General features: G+C 38.1%; 1 pseudogene; it reads left to right on the forward strand.

Moving 5' to 3' along the window:
- Nucleotides 1-9,961: 9,961 nt before the first annotated feature.
- LOC102916646 (large ribosomal subunit protein eL33 pseudogene) lies at nt 9,962-10,371 on the forward strand (annotated as a pseudogene).
- The last annotated feature ends 14,086 nt before the right edge of the window (nt 10,372-24,457 follow it).

Genomic DNA, 24,457 nt, shown 5'->3' on the forward strand with positions numbered 1-24,457 from the left:
ATCGACATCATCTAATCAGCACATTTTAATTAAAAGGAAACTTGGCACAGTGACCCAGCTTTGCACTTACAACAAGTATAAAGAGTCAGAAGTCCCTCTCAAACCAGTGCTGCTCAGCTTCAAAGTCCACAGCCTGGGACGCCTCAGACCTCCTGTCCTGTAAGGCTCAGAATATGGAGACCTTCTGGAACAGGAGTCAGGTGTAGAATGAGTTTTTAAAGAACAAGAGAATGTAGGAGAAAGAGACTTGAGAAGCACTATAGAAACTTTACTTGCTCAGCTGACCCATAGAGACAGCAGAGGTTTCTCCTAGAATGACCAACATCTACTTTGGAGACACACAAAGGGGAAGAAAGTAGATTCATGTGAGGTGTGGTATGAGAGGAATCAAGCAACTCATTCTGTAATATCTAATCTCAATAACCTCACTGTCCTTTAATTCATAATGTCTCTGGCTATACTCTGAGCTCATGATACCTTATTTTTCTTTTCTGTTGACTTGATTGCTTCAAACATTCTCTACATGCAGGGGGGAAAATGCAGTCTTAGAATCAGAGGATTAACTCAATTGCCTCTTCACAATGGCTCCCTGAAGGAGACATGAACTGTCCATGACTTTCATCTTCTATCATTGACAGGGACTCTAAGCTTGGTGCCATTGGCCTCTGTACTTCATCAAACTGGACATGAATCATACACCACAGTCTGTGAGAATCAACAGGAACTTAAATGTACTCGTGGATACCAAATTCCCTTTAAGACTTTCCCTCTCGCCGGACAGTGGTAGCTCACGCCTTTAATCCCAGCACTCGGGAGGCAGAGCCAGGCGGATCTCTATGAGTTCGAGGCCAGCCTGGGCTACTAAGTGGGTTCCAGGAAAGGCGCAAAGCTACACAGAGAAACCCTGTCTCGAAAAAAAAAAAAAAAAAGAAAAAGAAAAGAAAAAAAAAAAGACTTTCCCTCTCTTTCTACTTCTTTGACTTTGCCCTCTGTGCCTTAGTTTCCTCATGCCTAGGACAGTGCCAGTGACTCTGATAAATGTCTAGAGCTGTCACCTGGTGCATATTGTACACATGCATTAATTAATGACAAAACTTGAGTGTTCTGAATGCAGATCCTGTTCATCCATCCTGAATCTAGCCATCTCAGGAACCCATGACCCTTGCTGGCTCTTTCTCTGGCTGTTTCTGCTGTATGTAGATGTCCACAGAAGAGCTCTGCTGTAAAGCCCCCAGAACTAAGCTCTCATCTATCATGAGGACAAGGAAAATATACTTGATTAAGACTGGAAGTCATTGAAGTTTAAGATGCTCAAGGAGTTGTATGTTTGCAACTTCAAAGGTATTTTATTGCTATTATATTAATCACCTGATGGCCCCTAGTTTACTATAAATGTATTGTGCACAGCTGAGTGATTGAAATTAAGATGATATTTTGTTCTTGTAGGTTTATAATACTGTATATCCAGGAAAACACAAGGAATAATAGTTACTGAGTATTTAATGTCTTTATAGTTATTTTTGAGTCTTTAAAAAATCAGCCTTCCTGTAGAAATTTTAGCATCCATAAAAGAAATGCAATATTTCTTTGCCCAAAATTACTTCCAGTGCTTCCTTGTACATTCGTTGCAATTATGCTTCGTATGGGGAATCCTTGGTAAGTCTTTGGAGTGTAGGGCTTGCACACACTTGTCATCTTCTTTGCGTATCACTTGTAGAGGATATTGCAGGGCAGGCATGAGAAAAGAGCATGACACAACTTTCAGTCAATATGTTTGAGCACTGGTTTATCAGGGACACAAAAAGAGTGAATCCTTGGCACTCTGAGGATGGTTTTTCATTCTAGGTTTCTGAATTAGGGGAATGCTATGCCACTGTGATTATCCATTTATGTGTCAACTTGACTCAGTCACAGGATTCTCTGATACTTGATTAAATCTTATTCTGTGTTGAAAGAAACTTGTTTTCTATAGGAGATTAATATTTGAGTTGGTAGACTGAGTTACACAAGTAGCTCACTCCAACATGGGTTTTCCTCCAAGCTGGAGAATGAAAGCCAGAATATAATGAAAGTTAAATAGAAAGAATAGTTCTCTCTGAATATCTATAAGCCAGGTTCTTCTATCTCCTAACACAGAACTGGACTAGAATTTACATCTTTATTTCTCCCGGGTCATCAGTTAGTCAAATGTATAGCTTGATCTTCCTAGTCTCTATAGTCATAGAAGTCAATTGTTTAAAAGTAGATATAGATGGCAGAAAACGGTTGATACATACAGACAATTACATATAGATAAATGGATATAAATAATATATAGATAACAGAACAATAGATAGAGGTAGATGGTAGGGAAAAATAAATTAGGTAGATGACATATTAGACAGACAGACAGACAGATAAACAAGATAAACAGATAATGTGTGCTAATCTACTTTTGTTTGTTTGTTTGTTTTTGTTTCCTGAGGACCTAGATGAGTTTAGTCACCCTTGTTTCAGTCTCTTTCTAAACAGATAGTCCTTATATGTCCCTGGTGTTCTAAGTCCACTTACTTGTAGCCAGAACTCCCATTCAGAAACCATGTATTCATTCAAATTCAGGTGAGCATAACTGACCTCACCCAACGCTCCTGTCTTTGTCTCCCACCTCACCGTGAATTCGGGATTTGATGGCTTTTCTTGATTCATCCTTGACCCTTATCTGTCCATCTTCATTAATGTTATAAATTTCTGTCATTTCTTCATTGTCTAGACTACCTCAGAAGATTTAAATAATTATCAAATAAAAGAAAATTATATTCATAGAAGTAGAACAGATAAAGCTACATGTATAGTCATGGATACGGAAGATACCCTTGGTATAAAAAGTCTAATAATATGAAAAGCAAGATTAACAAGAAGGCACGTGCAGATGGACATGATGAAATGCAATAATAGCCACTGTATACACTAATGAAGTAGGAATTGGATAGATAAATATAAAAAACCATAGCTTAGCTGGGCGGTGGTGGCGCACGCCTTTAATCCCAGCACTCGGGAGGCAGAGGCAGGAGGATCTCTGTGAGTTCGAGGCCAGCCTGGACTACCAAGTGAGTCCCAGGAAAGGCACAAAGCTACACAGAGAAACCCTGTCTCGAAAAACCAAAAAAAAAAAAAAAAAAAAAAAAACATAGCTTGACTAGAAATGATAGATTAAAAACTTGAGCAATAAAGACAGGGCAAACTTTTTCAAGTGAAATCAGATAATTAAAACTGTATATGATTATGTGTCTGTGTGTGTGCATGTGTGCACACGCACATGCATGTGTGCACGTGTACATAGGTTTAGTTACATATATGCATATATATATATATAGTTAAAACATTTTTATGCTTTAAAACTTTGAGAAAATGTTTATTTCATGTCATTTGCACATTATTTGTTCATCTGTGATCACATCTTGTATTCTGAAAGACAGCTTCTTAAGGTCAGAGAAACAGGCCTCTAAAATCTTGATGCTATGAGTCTTGGGTCATAGTAATTTTTCACACCTGTGAAATCAAAACCAAAACTAGAAATCGAGCTCTTTGGTATCCCTAATAAAGCCTTCCAAACTGTGTTCAATAAAAACCTGCCTAGTCTGTCCAGCCTCTTTGCCCTGCCCCTCTAGGCAGTTTCAGAGGTGAGCTCCCTCTCATGGCATGGATCTCAAGCTGGACCAGTCATTGACTGGCCACTCCCAAATTTCTGCACCACTTTTAGACAAGCATATCTTGTAGGCAGGGCAAATTGTAGGTCAAAGGTTATGTGTCTTGGGTTGGGGTCCCATTCCCCCCACTGGAAGTCTTACCTGGTTACAGGAGATAGATGGTTCAGGCTTTGAATCTCTAATTTCCACGAGTCTTAGCTAAGGTTACCCTCACACACTCCTGGGAGTTTCCATTGCACTAGGTTTCTAGTTCATCCCAGAGATGCCCCTGATACTAGTTGTTTTTTTCCAGTACTGTCTCACTCCATCCTCCTCTCACCCGATCCCTCCTATTCCCATACCCACCCCTATTCAGACCTCCCCCCACCCATGCACCTGTGATGTCTATTTTTCCCCTTCACAGTGAGATCCATGTGTCCTTACTTGAATCTTCCTGATTACTTAGCTTCTTTGGGTCTGTGGATTGTAGTTTGGTTATCTTTTACTTTATATCTAATATCCACCTATAAGTGAGTATATACCATGTTTGTCTTTCTTGATCTGAGTTACCACACTCAGGGTAATCTTTTCTAGGTCCATGGAGTAATACTCCATTGTGTAATTGTACCACATTTTCTTTATCTATTATTCAGGCAAGAGACATCTAGGTCATTTACAATTTCTGGCTATTATATATAAAGCTTCTATGAATATATTTGAGTAAGTGTCTTTGTGGTATAGTAGAGCATCCTTTGGGTATTTGCCAGGAGTGATAAAGGGGGTCTTGAGGTAGGTCAGTTTCCAATTTTCTGAGAAACTGCCATACTGAATTCCAAAGTAGCTGTACAAGTTTGCACTCCCACCAGCAATGAAGGAGTGTTCCCCTTGCTGCTCATTCTTGCCAGAATGAACTGTCCCTTGTGTTTTTTATCTTAGCCATTGAGACAAGTGTGAGATGGAATCTCAGAGTCATTTTTATCTGCTTTTCCATGATGGCTAAGGATGTTGAACATTTCTTTAAGTGCTTCTGGGCCATTTGAGATTCTCATGTTGAGAGTTATCTGTTTAGATCTGTATCCTATTGTTTAGTTGTATTAGTTTGATTTTTGCTGTGCATTTTTTAGGGTTTTTTTTTGTATATTTTGGAAATTAGCCCTCTGTTAGATGTGTTGCTCCACACAAAGAGAGAAGTAACTGAGATCTAAATAGCAACCTTCCACCTACCCTGGACACATGCCTTAGAGAACAAAATCCCAATCAGTGTCTCTATCTCAGTGCTTCTTAGGTGTGTGTCTTGGAGGCATTTTGCCCTTGAGCAGACACTTGACAATATTTCTGTCGCTGTCTGTTATCACAGCTGCAGAGTGGAAGGAGCTATTTAGGCATTTCATGGGAAGGGTAGAAATACTGCTAACTAAACAGATTTCAGCAAGATAACTACGAAACAAGGAATTTATCCAGCCTAAAATGTCCATAGAGTCAAAAATCTGAAAACTCTGCTCTACATTCTGTAATCTCTCAGGATGATTTGTATGTTGATAGGATTGTGCTATGCATTTAAATGTCTTGTAAAGGCTAAAACCAAATACAAACTTTCTTTCTCCATTTTTAAGAGTTAAAATAGACTGTAGGCTTAGTTTTTTCCCCAAAAACAACTTCACATCCACTAATTCAACAAACTCTACAACTTCAAGAGAGGAAGGGAGCTTTAAAAGGAATAATACTGACTTTAAAGTGCTGGTTGAATCTGACGTTGGGTGTTTGGACTAATCCATGGGGAAAGAGGGAGATTTCCTGGGTTTAGTAAATTTACATTGTAAAGGTGATTCTATAAAATTATACTTGTTCTAACTTTAGTTCTAAGCCTAGTACTTGAACTCATGGAGTGTGGGCACCACTCCACATTATACATCAGACACACATAGATTAGCTCAGCTGGTTACCATAATTTGATCTGTAGCATCCATACACAATGACTCAGTCCTCTGAGTGGGAATATATTGAAACTTTATTATGTTGAAAGAGGTCTTGCACAATTGTTATTATTATTGATAGATATCTCAGTATGGTCAATGATACCAGACAGATATCGATGGTCAAATGAATTAGTCCCCCAATTTAAAAGTATACAAATGGCCATTCCAGTTGTGGGGCTCAGACTGTGTGCTCAGCATGACCCTCACCTGAAAGTATATTTATTTCATTTTCATAACCACAAAATACTATTTTCCTGCTTTAAACCTTTATCTTCTGAACAACTTCTCAAGCACATCTGTTTTCTGCATGTTAAGAGAGGAAAACATGGATTCTTTAGTATGCATTACATTATCTAATACAATATATTATATTGTGCTGTGTGCTTTGTCTTAAAAAATATGCTCAGACATCTCTTGAGGTGCACAAGTACAAAGAGACATTGAGAGGAAAGATTCTGTGGACAATAAGATACCAGGGATATACCTCTGACCCTCAAGCAAGGCTCAGGAGTCCAATTGACCCTTTTCAAGGCTGACAAGTGATCTCTTAATCCCCTAATAATCTTTATGAGTGGAGGAGTACTTGAGATTTCCCATCACCTGTGCACATCTGTTTAGAAGATCCCATGGGAACTTAATAGCAGCCTTCTTTAGTCAGCAATGTAAGGCAAAGTTTAGACGCATGCATTTCATGGAGTATTTCCAGGACCTACCTGCTAACTTTGCATGGTTGGATCAGACCCTTCCAGAGCAGAAGCACATCACAATCTAAACAACGTTTCTGGTACCACCACAGGAAGGGGCCTTTTCAATTCCAAATATGTAACTTAAAAAGTTTGCCATAATTATTACACTCAGATGACGTGCTCCACCTTAGCATTCTTGTTCTTTTCTGAGAACAAAAATTATCATCACATTACATTATATGGTCTCCATTTTGTTCATGAAAGAGTTATCTCTTAAACTATTTTTTCTGGATGATCTTTGAGAAAAATAATATTCTGAAAAGAAACTAAAACCCAATGAAAAAATGAGCAGAAGATTTAGACTCACAAAAAAGAAAATGCAAATTCTTTAAATAAGAGAAATAAAATAAAAAGTAAACAATATACACTTTGTTGGTTCTCCACTAATTATCTTAGGAAAATGTTAAGAAATCTGATGGCAGAGGATCCAACACTTTCTTATGGTTTCCACAGGCACCAGGGACACATGTGCTGCACAGACATAAATGCAGACAACACATACACACACACACACACACACACACACACACACACACACACACACGAACTAATAAAACTATGATTTTTTTTAAATAGAAGTCTGACAGTGTGTTAAATGTTAGCAAGAACAGGGGAACAGGATTTGCCTCCGTGGAAGGTGACATAAATTGATATAAAGTAAAAACTTTAAATAAATGTAAAGTTTTTTTCAGTATCCAGTAAGATTATAAATGCTCATATATTACAGCCTATCAAGTCCTTTTTTTTCAGTATATATCCTAGAACAACATGACAAAGAATTTTCAAGAAACTTTTGCTTATAAAATGATGTTGGAAAAATATTACATTTATAAGCAGATTAGTGGAAAAGAGATGCTCCATATTCACAAATACCATAGTTATATGCATGGCAATTATCTTGAGTCATCGGTGCTAATATGGTTGCATCTCAGAAACAAAAGCACTACAAAAGCACCACAGAGGCAATGTGAGCAAAAATGTATCAATTTAATAGGTGATGGATGCACCCCATGTATAAGTACATAGACATATGTACATATGCTATGTATATGTATTGTCTCACTAGAGTGTATGCACAAGTTGTACATTCATGTCACACATATTATGAATATGCATATATATGTATATGTATTCTCCTTACAAGTAAATTAAATATCCAGTAGGTATGCTAAAACACATAGTCGTAACAAATATAAACAACATATTCCTATCCCATTGCCTTTAGGGAAAAAAACAGTGCTCATAAATGAAGTCTATACATGTGCAGGCATTTTATATGAAGAGAGATGATATAAGATGAAAATATTTAGCAGTTGCTATGCTGTGAGTATAGACAGTGAAAACAGATGGAGACTAAGCCATGTTTTAGCCATACTGGATCATGCTGTTGAATATGAGACCTATAGTTCATAGTATATATTGATAAATCACCAAAAAAGTTATGAGACTATCAATGAGATTTTTCAAATGTTAATGATTTACTAACTAGTGGCTACTACTTCAGCATTCAAATAAATCACCTGTGATGGACACATGCTTTCAAATTTTTAGGGCAGTTTTCATTATAATGAAGTTTGTTATATACCTTACTATTTAGATATTGAAAATCTGGCATTACATTATTAACTTATACCTCTCAGACATTTTTTTATCCAGCAAGGGCATGGCTAGCTTTGGCAATGTCCTGATTTGTGACTCAGAAGGTAAACTCTCACAGGACTGTTGTAGTGATATAACTTGTATCTGCAAATGCACATGTGTGTTCATTTTTAGAGAAATGCACTAATGCATTTGTAATAAATTCTAAGAGCTCGGGTTTCAAGCATGAAAAAAGCATTCCCTGGCCTTCTGCTGGATTCAAGCCACTGTGTCTGACATGAATAGCTCCCATTGCACCACTTACATCTGTGACTGTTTTTGTCTGGATGTGGGAGCATAGATACATTGATAAAAATGAACTGTCAAAATGAAGAGTATGTGTATCTACGACCTTCACATTCTCTTGATTTACTTCTGGGCTGACAACATGAATGTTGCATATATCAGAAATCTTTTGAATCAAGGTGACTAATAATAATAAGCTATCAATAAGAAATTCTGATAGCTCCATTCCTGCAATGCCAAAGATGATTTTATGTGGAAAGATCACAACTTTTCCCAGCTCATAGTAATAATGACCTGCTTTAACAGTTAATTGTAAAATGTACTTTCCAGTTTTGGATGATCCACTTTCAGCCTTTAACACAGCTGTATGCTCTGTCATCAACTAATTGTGAATTTACTATTATTATGACTTCTAGATTTGGGGGTGAAACATTAATAGCATTGATTTCCCAGTAAACATTTCCAAACCGTATCACTGTAAGAATACCATGGCACAAAGACCCAGGATATTCTTTAGACTCATCAGTGAAAGAAATAATATAGTTGCTACTGGAAGTGATGAAAGAGGATTTGGAGATGAATAGCACTGATATGATGAAAGGGTAGAAAATAACATTTGAAAAAAAATAAAATTAGGGAAAGGGCAAGGAAACACAGGAAGTGACATAGGACACACCAACATGTGTACATGGATGTCTTCCAGGCTCTCAACTTCAAGAGGGTATGAGATTTCCTAGTTCTAGTCTCAGCTGTTTTATTTATGGAGTACTTGAATTTTTTTCAATTAATTCATGAGAAGGTGATGTATCACATTTATATATTGAAGGAGTAGGAGATAGGAAAAGTAAAGTTTGGGTCAACTTGCACAGAATCTTGAGTTCCACCATAAGCCATGAAGGTATTATGTTACATGAAAAGTCTGAAGGCAAACGTGCCAGCGCTGCTTCCAACAGTAGCAAATAATACCTCCTATTTAACCAAACATCAATTTCACACACATATTTTTAAAAAGTAGTTAGTAAACAAAAGAACTAGACTGTGAATAACAGAGCTAAATACTAGAAAGTTGAACTTTAGAATTAAGAGAAATATTTAATATAGATATATAGATTGTATAGATATTTAATTTAAATGCTTATTTTCCTGAATATATGTTTCAGACTGCCTGCCACCTAAAAAAGGCAAGACGTCAAAATGAAAGTGTGAACCAGAAGTCCCCATTCAGGGTAGCAGTAGCCACTGGAAAAAAAGGAGGGACTTCCAGAAAGACAAATTGTAAAATGAGAGCCACTGAGTTCTCAGACTCAACTCTGGCCAAGTCTCCCAATGATTCTTGGGAAATGTGTCTATAACTGTGCAGGGTTAACTAAAGAAAGCATGCTCACATTGAACTGAAAAGATAGCAAATCCTAGCAGTGGAATTTTATGAGTGAAATATAACAATGGGAAATACACGAAGAAAATTACTATAGCAAGAACACATTAAGAAGAATGAAGATGATATAATGAATTCAGTAAACATGATGCTGAAAATTGTGTAATCTGAATATAGAGAGAATTAACTTCACTATAAATTAACAAGCCTTCAGAGATGAGGGACAATGCTAAATGATTTAAAAATACACATAATCAGGTAACTGGGAGTAAACAGAATACAGAATTAAGAGCTAAAAGAATAGAAGTGATCTTGGCGCCGGGGAAGGCCTGCTGGGAACAGGACTTCTAAAAGGCAAATATGTCTGGAAGGCTTTGGTGCAAGGCCATTTTTGCTGGCTATAAGCGAGGTCTCCGGAACCAGACAGAGCACACAGCTCTTCTTAAAATTGAAGGTGTTTATGCTCGAGATGAAACTGAATTCTACTTGGGCAAGAGATGTGCTTATGTGTATAAAGCAAAAAACAACACAGTGACACCTGCAGGCAAACCAAACAAAACCAGAGTGATCTGGGGAAAAGTAACCGGGGCCCATGGAAACAGTGGCATGGTTTGTGCCAAATTCCGAAGCAACCTTCCTGCAAAGGCCATCAGACACAGAATCTGTGTGATGCTGTACCCTTCCCGGATATAAACTAATGAAAGTAAATAAATAAAAGTGGATTTGTGAGAAAAAAAAGAATAGAAGTAGTTACTAACAGGCCCCTGAAGTCAAAACATTTTGGGTTTAAGAAGCTCAGTGATCCCCAGATGTGTTGGATACAGAGAAGATGAAACAATCTTTTCATATTAGCATCTCATTGTTTACAGTAACACAGTCATAGTCCTTAGGCAGGGAAGAGATTCCGATGATCACTACCACATCAGTGGAAACAATGAATGCTAGAACATTAAGGTATAATGCCTTCTTAAAGAAGTAACTGGTATGTGCTCTATATGTACACATATGCTTACAGCTCAACCCAGAAAGGTATAGTTGGTGAAAATATAGAGTAAAAGTGCAATAGGAATATTTTCAAGGACTGGCCAGATAGCTTGGTGGGTAAGGTGGGTAAAAACACTTGACAGGCAAGCCTGAGTACCTGAGTCATGGGACCCACTATTGAAAGAGAGAACTGACTTCTGAACTTTGTCTCTTGGCAGACACAGACATGCAGTGGTATATGCATAACGTCACACACTAATAATAATAATAATAATAATAATAATAATAATAATAATAATAATAAAAACAATAAAAGTTACAAAGAAAAGAACATTAAATATTAATAATCAACATGACTCAGGCTTTTCAAGAATATTCCAAGAAATAATGTAGTTGTATAATCTTAGGATGATTTGTGTGTGGGATGGTGCTTGTTGCTTCTACCAAGTATCTTTCCAGTGAAAAAGTCCATGCAAGAATGAACCATTTTTCCAAATACAATGAAATTGACCTGAGTAATCTTTTAAGTTGAAATGAACCAACACCACCAAGGGTGCTGTTTGGATAGAACTGCTCTTGGAGTTAAGACTGAAACTAATATGAGACTATATCTTCTTGAGTATTTCTCATCAAGCTATGTCAACTTTAACATGGGAATAGCCCAAAGATGGGGAGATGTTTTCTTTTTTACTCTAGATTGCTATTTGAGAGACATTATGAAATAATCATTAAAATGAGAAAGTAGAAATAGAGTGGTATTGCACATAACTGTAATCCCACCTAGTAGATGAATGTATAGAAAGGACTTTGAAGGCTGGGTCCTTTCACCAAGAACTGACTGTGGGTAGATAGATTGAATACATACAGTCTGAGGAAACTATATTTCAAGATCCCAAGCTGTGATGGTTAAATCAGTGACTTTTGCAGCTATGAAATTGTTTCATCTCCCTAAATGGCATTTTCCTCACCCTCCAGATATAGTTGCAAAAACTAATAGCAAAGATAGGTACTCTAATGATAAATTTGGGACTTCTCCGTCCTAATGGACATAGAGCTCATCCCAAAGAGAAGGCTCAAGCACATAACCTAGGCTCCCCACTGCCAGGCCAAGATGATTTTCATTGTCTGTCCAATAAATGTGATTGTTACAAAGAACTATAGGGCTCTATATGTTTTCCATTTCCCTCTTCCCATGGGGGAAGTTTAGCTTGAAGTTACCATGGTATTCTGGATATGTGGGAAGGATGTTGCCCATTGTGTGCTGTGGAGACAGTTTAGCACATAAAGGTATCTACTACCAAGCCTGACGACCAGAACTTGATCTCAAAAATCCACTTGGTAGAAGGAGTGATCTGATTCATATGTTTTCCTCTGACACCCCCATGCATGCTCTGGAGCACATGCACCTCCCCCAAAATAAATGAATATGAAAAAAAGCTTTTAATAATCAACAGATAAATTGAATCTTAAGGTACTACAGCTGACCTTGACTCAGAGGACTACACAGGTGTAGGACTTTTAGTTGGCTTAAAGAAAAATTTAAGGTTCCCCTTGGGGATTGAAAAAAAAAATATGTGTCAAAAACATGCACTTGTCAGCTGTGAAAGACAGCCTGGGCTAGAGGGTTGAATTTCTCCTGAAATTTACTATTTCTCTTTTCATAGACCCTCGTACTTTTCCTTATGGGGCAGCAGTTAGTCAAATAGGGGATGCATTTTCCACTATCCTTCACAACTCCTTGTACCACATCATCAGTCTCTCATCAGTGGTACCAGAGTAAATACAACAAATCAAAGTGTATGAATTTCTTACATTCAGAGAGTTATGATCAATGAAAACCGGAAGATAAGAGGAACTTGATCTGACCAGTGACCAAGTGGAACACATAGTTGTTGGCCTGGAATTGGCTACCTGCAATATACACCAGAAACTTGGCTTGAGAAAGCTATTTTTCCTTTTAAAAGTGCCTTGGGTTATGATATAGACCGTGCTTCGTCTTACTGTAACCATCTATGAACTGCTGTGAGTTTGCATCTTTCCATCATTCTTTAGGAACTAACACAGAGGCAAGTGAAGTGTTTTCATACTGTCAGCCTTTAGCAAGAATTTGTCAGCTTAATAAGCCTTATAGATTGTCTCCTTCTCTCACAAGAGCCGAAGCCTACGGGTGCAGGGATAAGTTAACAATGAGCTGGTTAGAGGAAAAAACGATGGTTCTGGTTATTTCCCCCTTTCTTAGTAGATCTTCCCCCAACAGATACATTGCAGGAGAGAGTGGAATAAAAGCAGTTCTATTACTGTGCTGCTTTCCCTCTTACAGGCTGAGGAGGGCTCACACTTTCCACTTGGATAATATAGATGAGACCTCTACAGGTAATTTTCATTTGCTCCCCATTACACTCTCCTTTCTCCCCACTTATCTAGACTGTAGATCCCTTGGTTGTTCAATTTTCTCTCTCTTCACCTCTGCTAATTCTGTTGAGCATAAAATCAACATAAACGCTCTTTCTTTGTCTCTTCTGCTGGAGAAAGTGAGGAAGTTGTCTGTCTAGAATTTTAAACATTCTGCCTGCCCTCCATTGTTTTTAATCTCTGGATAAGGACCTGCTACTGAGGAGATATGCACCTGCCTCTGGAGCCTGGTTTCTTTTCTTCCTAGTAGCTGTGTATTCCTTCCAGACTTCTTTATAAGTCAGGTGAGCAGACTCTCAGGTCCAGGGGGGAACCCAGTTTGTTCTTTACTGGTGCTGTGCTGGGGTCACCTTCATAGCTGTTTTCCTAGTAAGAACAATACCACTGATTTGACTCTTGTTCTGCAGGTGACAACAGGGTGTATGCCCATCCCACCCTGTCCTGTCTCTCTTCACATTTTCTCTACTCTGACAGACTGTGGCTTTGACAGATTGGCTGTCTCCCCTGTTGCTGTAGCTCTGCCTCAATGTTTCCCCAGGTTTAGCTGGCACTTTCAGCTTTATTAGATTGCTCAGTTTTTGTTTCCACTACAGATGAGTTATAACGCACAAAGCTTTCCTGCAGCTTAGTTTTCCATGCTGGATCAATTTCTCTTTAATCATGGATCCTTTGGCATCTAGCTCATCCTTCCAAATAGCTGCCTCATACAATGGTATTAGGGTTCCATAATTTTAACCATCCCTTTTGATCTAAGAATCTCCCTCATCGAGTGTCCTTCAAACTTGCTTTGCCCACAGGAACTCTCCTATCTGTTATATTTTACCCACACAGTCTTGACAATTTTCTGTATTGGGTTCTGTTTTGTTTGTTTATATAAAACTACATCACTTTGTAAGTGATGAGTCAGTTACTTAATTTACCTTTATCAACACTGAACCTATGGCACCAAATATAGCATATTGAGCACATCAATCCCTTCAGCTGCATTACTCTCTTAAGCATATCTGTCTTCCTTGGGTCTAATACAATGCCTGGAATATAGAATGCACTTCATGTGTATTTATCCACATGCATAAATGTAGGAATGAATGACTCAATTAAACTTGATACTCTTATCTAGAGAAATATTTTAATCTTCCCAAACTGTGGTATTTGAATTACAATGTGACATTCTTTAATCTCCTTTCTCTTTGCTCTCTCCATTAAGGCTGTTCTACGGAAGGGAAGAGTGCCTGTGTATGATGTTTTCACAATAGTTTCTATTAATAGAACATGATGAAGAAAATGAAAGCAAAGTAAAAATCCTATAAGTGATTTGGGGATGCTTAGAAACCACCATAAAGCTAAAAACAATCTTGCAAATTAATTCACAGGTGATAGCAGAGGGGGAGACATTGTCTCAGAGTTCAGAACTAGCCCAGGAGAGGGAGGGAGGTGGTGGCAGAGGCCACACTTTAAGAATACTAGCAAAGATTTTTATAACAAATTAGACTCCAGAAGAAACTGCTCCTTGTGTTACAGGCCATCATTATGCACAGCTATGGAACGCTGGTGTGCATTAATAATAAAGATCAGTGCCGCCTCCTAGGAAAAATACAGGCTTCCTTTAATTAACTTAAATTTTTTATCAAATTGATTGAAAAGCTCTTATCCTTTTAAGAAATTTTTTCTGCTTTCAAGTATTTTATGCCTGGGCTCAGAGCAGATTGATTCTCACCGGCTTTGAAAATGGTGCGCTTGTTTCATGGCTTAGTCATGTCACTAACAACAAAGCCAAACTAAGACCAAGAATGGAATGAAAACAAGAAAAAAAAGTATATACATTTTACGATGTGTAGAATATTATTTTCATACAGGCAAGGCAGAGGCATAGCATCTCCTTTTATAGAAGCACAGAGAGCATCCTGACACATACCTGGTCTTCTGTAAGCTGTACATGTGAACTCTAGAAGGCTTCTGGAGAACACAGCAAAGCCCATTGCTGGCTATTCTTAGGTATGAGTGTTATACTCTTAGGCATATGTTGACTCATTTCCTAGACTGTAGCTGCATATAAATAGGGTGTTTCTCTTACTACAGGTCTAAAGTCTATGGAAGTTCACCTGTCAGGAGGCATCTGGGAAGAGTTCTCCTGAAATTAGTGAGTAGTGCTAGAGTCCTTTCCCTCAAGCTACAGTTAAAGTCATGAAAGCAAATGAAATAATCTCGAAGGAAGATACATATGAGAAAATATTTGATGTGCCAGTATTTATTGACCAACAAATCACGAGTGAGCTTCAACTAACTGCACATAGTTTATTTCAAGAAATGTAGCAACACATATGTGGTGATATTGTGTTCCCCAAAATATTGTACACCCTAATAAACTTATCTGGGGTTAGAGAACAGAACAGCCACTAGATACAGAGGCCAGAAAATGGTGGCACACATGCCTTTAATCCTATCACTTGGGAGGCAGAGATCCATCCAGACCTCTGTGAGTTTAAAGCCACACTGGAAACAGCCAGGCATGGTGATTCATGCCTTTAATTCCAGGAAGTGAGCCTTTAATCCCAGGAAGTGATGGCAGAAAGCAGAAAGATATATAAGGTGTGATGACCAGGAACTAGAAGCTTTTATCTGGTTAAGCTTTTAGGCTTTTGAGCAGCAGTTCAGCTGAGATTCATTCTGGATGTGTTCCCCATTTGTTGCCCTGTAATGTTAATAGAGTAGAGGAAAAGAAATTAATGTTTACACAAATGCAATCATACTAAGTCTAGACTGAAATATTACACTGTTGATTTCTTTAAAGGTCATGGCTGATATTTAGAACATGATAGTTTCCCTGGGCGGTGATGGCACATGCCTTCAATTCCAGCACTCGGGAGGCAGAGGCAGGCAGATCTCTGTGAATTAGAGGCCAACCTGGTCTACAAAGTGAGTTCCAGGACATGCTTCAAAGCTACACGAGAAACCCTGTGTCAAAAAACCTAAAAAAAAAAAAAAAAAAAAAAAAAAAAAAAAAAAAAAAAAAAAAAAAACGCTAACATGCTAGCTTCACTACTTCTTCAATATTTTCTGTGTTTTCTGTGCTCTCAGCAAAGTGGATAGTCATGACTCCTTGTCTGGTGGAAGCAATTAATCTTTATATATGAAGGAATTGGTCCTGTGTCTATTCAGTCCTGTGTGTATGCAATAGTTTGCCTGCACACTAGTTTTTTTTTTTTTAATCAGCAGACATAAGAATACTAAGAGTAACCCTAACGATCTCTTATGCACTAGACATAGTTCACCACGTTACCAAGATATAGAAACAAAAAACTCCTTGAATGATGAGTCAGCTGTGGTAGCTTACTGGGATATCCTATTCTTTTTCTGGCGATTCAATAATATGAAGACACAAAACATGCAGAGGAATGTTTACCTGCCTACTCAATATAACATCTATACCATATACTCTTGTGAAAATACTACTCCTCTCAGAAACCAAGGTTTCTAAATCAGCAAATTATAGATGTAAGAAACAAAAAGTACATCAGAGAAACAGGGACCGTAAGAAAGATCAGAGCTTTGTTCCTTGAATATCAAAGCCACAAGTCTTCCCTGGGAAAAAACCACCATCCTATATAAGTCAAAGTTGTAGAGCTATGTATGTCCAGTGTGACATCACTGATCCATCCTTTGAGGAGATGCCATCTACTGGCATGGAAAGGCTACTTCAGTACTCTGCTGGACAGTTGCTTTTATGGTAATAACAACCTGATAAGAAAGGAAATTTAATATTTTTGAGTACACTGCCTACTACCCTCTCCTCAGCCCCATCCCCACACCTACATTGCTCCTTGGTCATCAGCAATGCTTTGTGAACAGGTGTTTCTGTAAATCACAGATGGTGGTTTTGACAGAAGCATTGTGTTTTGGAGGAGATAAAAGGAGAATCACCATCATATCTGTTTCAAGCACTTGGACACACCAGGTATGTTTGAAACCATTCAGAAACATGCTTCTTCAACATTGATTACTACTTTAGTATACAAAAATACTTTATACATAACATTTGCTGTAGTTTTTTTTTTAATTCTTTGTTCCTTGGGGGTCCACCACCCAGCTCTCAAAAAAATCACACACAGAGAGGCTTATTCCTTCTTATGTATCCCCAGCCTTAGCTTGCCTTGTTTCTAGCCCGCTTTTCTTAACTTAAATTATCCCATCTATCTTTTGCCTCTAGCTTTTACCTTTTTCTATTTCTGTATACCCTTCTTTACTTCTTACTCCATGGCTTGCTGTGTAGCTGGGTAACTGGTCCTGGGAGTCCTCCTCTCTTCTTTTTTTTATTGTACCGACTTGATCCTCTCTTCCCAGATTTCTCCTCCTATTTATTCTCTCTGTAGCCAGCCCTGCCTATCCTTTCTCCTGCCTTGTTATTGGCCATTTAGCTCTTTATTAGACCATCAGGTATTTTAGACAGGCAAAGTAACATGGCTTTACAGAGTTAAGCAGATGCAACATAAAAGAATACAGCCATCTTTGCATCATTAAACAAATGTTCCATAGTGTAAACAAATGTAACACATCTTAATATTCTACAACCATTTACTTTTTCATATTATACTGACCTTCACTGCATAGATAGGGATTTTTCTAGGTCATAAGTATGGGTATTCTAACTGTGCATTTGAAAACAGGAGGAATCTGCACAGGGTGAACACATGATACAACTGAGATGGACATAGCTAAAATTTTACTCACCATATGGCCTCAGTGAAACTTGGTAGTGATTGGTAGAACAAAGGTGTTCTGCATCTCTGTAATTAGAGATAGTACAGATCTAGAGACCAGAAATCTCCAAAACTCCTGCTTATTTTTATTTTCTTAATATATCCTTCCACAGAGGTAGATTTATACTACTTGTAGAACAGTAGAAGAATCACTGCATCATTTTTATTGTTGCTGTTTGTATAATAGTACATTTAATTCCATCTCCTTCACATTTAGGCAAGTTGTCACTGAATCTGTGAACTGGCTTGTTTGAAGAATTTGATGGGAGGCCATGTCCCTTTACTATGACTCACACAAACATGAGTTTTCCACTCACACAATTTAAGAGAGATATGAGTAGGATGCACATCTATTTAATTTGTAGGAAAGCTTTGATCAATTAGCCAAGGCCAAAGATCTCTGTGGGTCAAATCCCTTTGATTACTATTATGGCTCTGTTGTCCCTTATGGTCACCACATACATCTTGTCTCTGGTGATTAAGTGCTTTCACTGACCTCTGCAACCCCAACTTTCCATCAGTGGCATTGGATTCAGGGAATCTAGTTTCATGGCCATATTAGCCACTATTATTTTTAGCATGTAAGGAATAGCCACCGTTGAGCTCATAAGGATGGTGTCACTCACCTCACATACGTTTTTCTTAAAGCTTGGGGGAAGAAAATGCTCTCAAGTCTCATGTGGAGATATGGTTACACAAATAGATATGCATGTCTCTATAAACCTGCTGGTGTTTCACCTCCATTCAGTGTTAGTTACATTTCCAAGTTTCAGACGAACAAGGAAATGAAAGACAAACTCTCTCTCAGTCACTCTACTCAACATAAGAATATATACAAATCTGACTACATCTCACACTGTTTTTCTTTTATCCTTATTCAGCATCTGCAGAAATAACCTAACTCTTGTGAATAGGCATGGATAACAGAAAGACATACACTGCTGTTATTCTGAGCAAATGTCTATTCCTGCCTTGCTATAGTGCTAGAAGCAGTGAAAGTCCATTTAGTTAAGACCCGAGGGATTCAACTGTCCCCATCATGATAGTTCCCACCTAGGTTTTTCCAGGAAGGTGAGGGACAGCAGGAAAGGACAGGTTCTTTCTCTTGGAAAAGGAAGACTAGGCAGCTGGAGAGAGTCAAGGTCTCTGCTTCACCAGTGCCTGCACTATCCCTTTTCAGTTTCCAGGCTCTCACTTCTTTTCATTAAATCAGCGATGTTAGTGTAAGACTTGACATGGCTGTGAGTTCAATTGAAATGTAATTCAACTAGAGTAACAGACGTCCAGTTGGTTATCATCAACCTGAATTCTGTGTCTCCAGGTCCCCTCTTACCAATTAAAAACATATCAAATAAAGCACATTTTCTGTATTTTCAGTGATGCCAGCAATGATAGCAGCTGCCTGATAATTTCTTCTCTACCCACTTAATTCTAAGTGTTCATGCACAATAACTTGGGGAACTTGCCATAGCAAGAGCATTCTTTCATCTCTGGAAATAAACGTACTAATTCTTCTAAATTTAATCAAATGAAAAGATCAATTTTAGGCAGACCAGAACCCACATGGAGAATCTGCAGTGTGTCTTCCCATGCTCCCCAGATTTTATCAGATGGAATGGACTAGGAGAGATTCCCAGACTGAATCATGAGGAGAGATTTGTGACAGGGATTCATACAAATGTGGAAGAAGCTTTAGAAGGACAGTTATGAGAGAAGATATTTGGAAGAGACACAGTTAACTAAGAACTGTGAAGGGAGATTAGAGGAAGTTCAGGAAGACTTGTCTCTACAAGTGATGGTGGTCCTCCAGCACTGAAAGTCATCAGAGGAGAAGATGAACAAATCAGGGAAACCTAGTTGAAAAGCAAGAGCAATCTAGAAACTGTAAGGAATCACACACATGCGTTTACATGTACATAAACATGTGCATGCAGAAGCCAGAAGGGTTTTTGATGGATATTGGAGAGACAAGGATGAATGCAAGTTAGTCTATCTTATAGATGCTGCGTTTTATTCAATATTATTTTGATAATTTATTTTTTCCTTATTGAAGCTAAAATTATGTCTGCTTAGCATTGTCTTAGAATCTGTTTTTCTTGAGTGTAATCCCTTATGACACAAAGACATGAATAATCTAATGTTCTTTCTGTACTGTGCATGATGCAAATACTAGATGAAGAAGTTAATTTTCCCTTAATAAATCTAATCCATCTATTGGAATCTTAGTAAGAATATTAAAACCACTTTTAAAGTCTATGTATTGTTGTTATGTTGAAAAATATTTATTTTGCTCTTCAGTTATTTCTCAATCTTAAGACATTGTTCATTATATATTTGCTGATAGTAGGCCTGCCTTTGGAAAAGAAAGTATTTCAGCTCTAACTCCTTACAATATATCCAAGGAGCAAACTCTAAGAGAGAAAGAGAAAAAGCATTGAGACAGCAAGGATTTAAGGTTGTATATCCTTGTTATGTCTCCCTTTTCATCATAGAGCCTTTGTCCAGTGACTGATGGAGGCAGATGCAGAGATCCAAGGCCAGCACCAGGCTGAGCTCCAGGAATCCAATTGATGAGAGAGAGGAGAGATTCTGCAGGCAAGGGACATCGAGATCATGATGTGAGGATGTGCAGAGATGACCGGCCACACTAGTGGAAGCCCATGAACTGTGGCTGTGGAGCCCCCATGGGACTGGTCTAGGCCCTCTGGATAAAGAAGATGGTTGTTTGGCTCGAACTGTTTGGGGGCACCCAGGCACGGGGATTGGGATCTGTCCCTGGAGCATTGGGAGGCTTCTGGGAATCCAGTGCCTGTGGTGTGACACCTTGCACAGCCTTGGTGCAGTGGAAAGGGGCTTGGACCTGCCTAGGCTCAGTGTGCTGGGCTCTGCTGACTCCCCATGGGAGACCTCGATTTGGGGGATGTGGGGATGCAGGATGGCTTGGGGAAAAGGGCTGGGGAGTGGGGGGAGGAAGGAGGGGCAATCTGTGGATGGTATGAGGAGTGAGTCGAAAATTTCTTAATAAAGAAAAATGAAAAAAATAAAGATTTTATATCCTATAAGTGTAAGCCCTTTCCACAGCTGTCATTTTAACAAAACTAGAAAGGAAGCTACTGCTGCTATTATCAGGTTTGCAAAACTCTCAGTCTCTTGCCATTGCCTGTGGCGCCGTCTCTTAATTTGAAGGTAAGGCCCTTTTGCTGAAGATATCGCACACTTCCGTCATAGGAATCAAGCTACAACTGACTTGGAAGCCTCCTCTCTGAGGACTAGCACTCATAATTTCAGAAGTTTCTATTTAAACTATCAAGGAAGAAAAAGTATTAACAATCTTACCCAGCTGTAAATGACCTTATCGACCAGCTTGGCAAGGTAAATCTGATGTTGTAATCATGGAATTATTATGTTCAGGGTAACCACTAGCTTTCTCCCCAGACTTAAGGGCCATGCAGAAGGAGGGGATTAATGTCTGACACCACAAACATAGCCGACTACCAGTGGCTGGAGAGATCGTTGCCATTTCCTAAACCAATATAATTTCTGGCAGTGTTCTAAACATTTACTCTTCTACCCACAATAATTCTAGCTCTCACCCTTCATCAAAGAAGCTTCTTTTGCAGCAGAGGCGACTGCAGAAATGAAATACCAGTCACACTCAGAGAATTAGTGAATGTGGTGTTGCTAAACCCAACTGGCACACCTAGAACACAATAAATACACCTAAACTTCAGGTAGCATTACAAACAATGGAGTAGAAAGGTTGTGGGATCCAGAAAACCTTCAGCTACACAGTAAATTCTAGGCATGACAGGCAATATATACCCATGAAATCTCTATAGTATGGTTGCCTAAAGAAGAGTTACATAAGGACACCACCAGGCGACATGCAGAAGTCGATGGGGGAAAGTTCAAAAGAGTTCTAATATTTAGACAAAGAGTATGGGCATCAAAGGCTGCTGAGAGGGCAAATCTTTCTTTTCCAGCAACTGTCACCCTAATAAGTTATTGGATCTCAGGTGCTCAGCCCTAAATTCATGTATATAAGAACAATACTAAGTGCATCAGTAGGCAGGTGTGTGTGTGTGTGTGTGTGTGTGTGTGTGTGTGTGTGTGTGTGTGTGTGTGTGCATGTGTGTGTGTGCAATAATAAAAATTATTATCAAATAAGAGATCCTCATCCTGATACAGAGTTAGAGGACATGCAAATAGTTGTGTGGAGAAGAAAATGGCACGGAAATTAAATACAACTCTCATTTGTAAAATTCGTCAAATTTATTAATTAAAAATAAAATGACAAATAGCTAAAGAATGCATGATAAGAACATGTTCGAAGGAAAATGTTATTTGTTAATCAAATATTGCAGAAAAAAGATTGTTCGGAAAATAAGGAGATATAAGGATATGATCAATATTTATAAACATTTAAACCACTTTGCTAAGGCTGTGTTCTTGTAAATAATATCTTCTATCCAGTTTCTTTCTTTTTTTTTCAGCTCACTACCATAGGAGTCTCCTGTCTCTGATTGCTCCAATTCTTGTTGCCAGGGTGGCATCTGCTTGGACCCTTTAATGTAGAAAGCCCTGTAGAATGCAGTCAGACAAGATTAAAGGTCTGCCCTGATGTGGAATGAAGGGGAATTATACAGTTTGCAAGAGAAAAGATAATAGAGGAGTACGTCTATAGACATACTTTGATGAATTATATAGATGCAATTTTCTGACATTAGTAATGCAGGGCAGAAGACAATGTTTCTGATATATAGATGTAAATTCATCATCCAGACTCCATTAAAGAGAACTACAAAAGATGTGTTGATTTGAGAACTGCTTACAGGGACTTACTGGGTGATGCTAGCCAGCCCTTTGCAGAAAACCGGGTCATTGCAGGAGGTGAAGCTCATTTGGACGAGGTAGCCACATGATGGTGAATGTTAGAAATAATAAGAAGCCATGGGGCATAGATCAATCACCTGGATCTATGAATAAGACTCAAGACCTGTGGTTTAGTATTATATGCTAAAGGGAATATTTTATAAATATTGACTCTGACCACAGTATTTTCTTTAGTTGCAGTGAAAGACAAAGGCAACATAAGAAAAAACTACCGAAGTCTATTCACTGATAAAACAGGGGTCTGACTTTTCTCCCCATGGCACATTACAAAAAAAAAAAATATATTGTCCTAGAAGAAAATTGTATTTCATAGTTGTTATTCAAGAACTATTTGGCTATAATAATTTCATCCTTTGTCAGAAAATCTAAAATGAGCATCATGTGCTAGGTTTACTCAACTTTTTCTCATATTTTATCTGTCACTTATTATTAACTCATAGTCTTGAGTACATACAAATAATAAGGCTTCCTTAAATTTGGAAGTGTGCCTTTTAAAAACAAGTTCCTACTATCCTTTATCCCCTTCATGACTAACTTCTGTGACAATCCCTTTTGACATTTATCTGTTTTACAAAGAACACATCATGAGTCTCCACAACATCATCAGATTTAATTACAGTATGCAAAGTCAATGCAGAAATTCAGATAGAAGGCTGAGAGTTTTGCATGGCCTAATTCAGTGTTTGCTAATTGGTAGACTTTTGTAAACTCCAATGTCCATAAAGGTAACTCTTATTTTCTTAGAGTCCTGTAGAATGAGAACACCCTAAACTCATTTCAATTCATAGTTACAATGAGGGAGATTAAGTTGCTATAGCTTACAGTGGTGAAGTATATATTGCTCTGATAGCTAAAGGGAAAATGAGAGGCTCTATGTTCTTTTGTGTATTTTATCAAAGGTACTGAAAAGTGACTCAGGTGAGGTTAGAGTAAGCAGTAAGATAGATGCAGTCTAATGTCTTCCCCTCCCCCACAAAACTATCAATATCGATGCAAAAAAACTTTCAATAATATACTTTCAAATTAAATTTAAAAACACATTAAGGAGATTGTAAATAATGATCAAGTTTGTTTCATCCCAGGGTATGAAGTTAGTCTAACATAATCAAATCAATACAAATAATCCAACATAAAAACTTGTAGACAGAAATCACTTGATTACCTCAATAGATGCAGAAAGGAGTTGACAAAGTTTGATATTTATTCATGATAAAGGAAAAGAAGGAACTTTGCTCAACCAAAAGAAACCTATATTCAATATCATAACAAATGATGGAAAACTGAAAATATTTCCCTAAAATGATACAAGATGGCCTGGTTAAGCTTTCAGGCTTTGGAGTAGCAGTTCAGCTGAGACCCATTCTGGATGAGGACTCAGAGGCCACGAGTCTGAGGAGACAAGACCAGCTGAGGATCCTGCAAGTGAGGTTAGCTGTGGCTTGTTCTGTATCTCAGATCTTCCAGCTTCACCCCAATATCTGGCTCACAGGTTTGATTTTATTAATAAGAACTTTTAAGCTTCCTGCTACAGGGAAAGATATGTTATTCACAATAGATTTCTAAAATATATAGAAATAAACCTGATATGAAATGAGGAGGTGTGGTTGATATATTGTGTACCCTAATAAACTTATCTGGTGTCAGAGAACAGAACAGCCACTAGATGCAGAGGCCAGAAAATGGTGGCACATACGCCTTTAATCCTATTACTTGGGAGGCAGAGATCCATCTGGATCTCTGTGAGTTTAAAGCCACACTGGAAACA

Source organism: Peromyscus maniculatus, chromosome 1 (genome assembly GCF_049852395.1).
Source record: "Peromyscus maniculatus bairdii isolate BWxNUB_F1_BW_parent chromosome 1, HU_Pman_BW_mat_3.1, whole genome shotgun sequence".
Taxonomy (NCBI): Eukaryota; Metazoa; Chordata; class Mammalia; order Rodentia; family Cricetidae; genus Peromyscus; species Peromyscus maniculatus.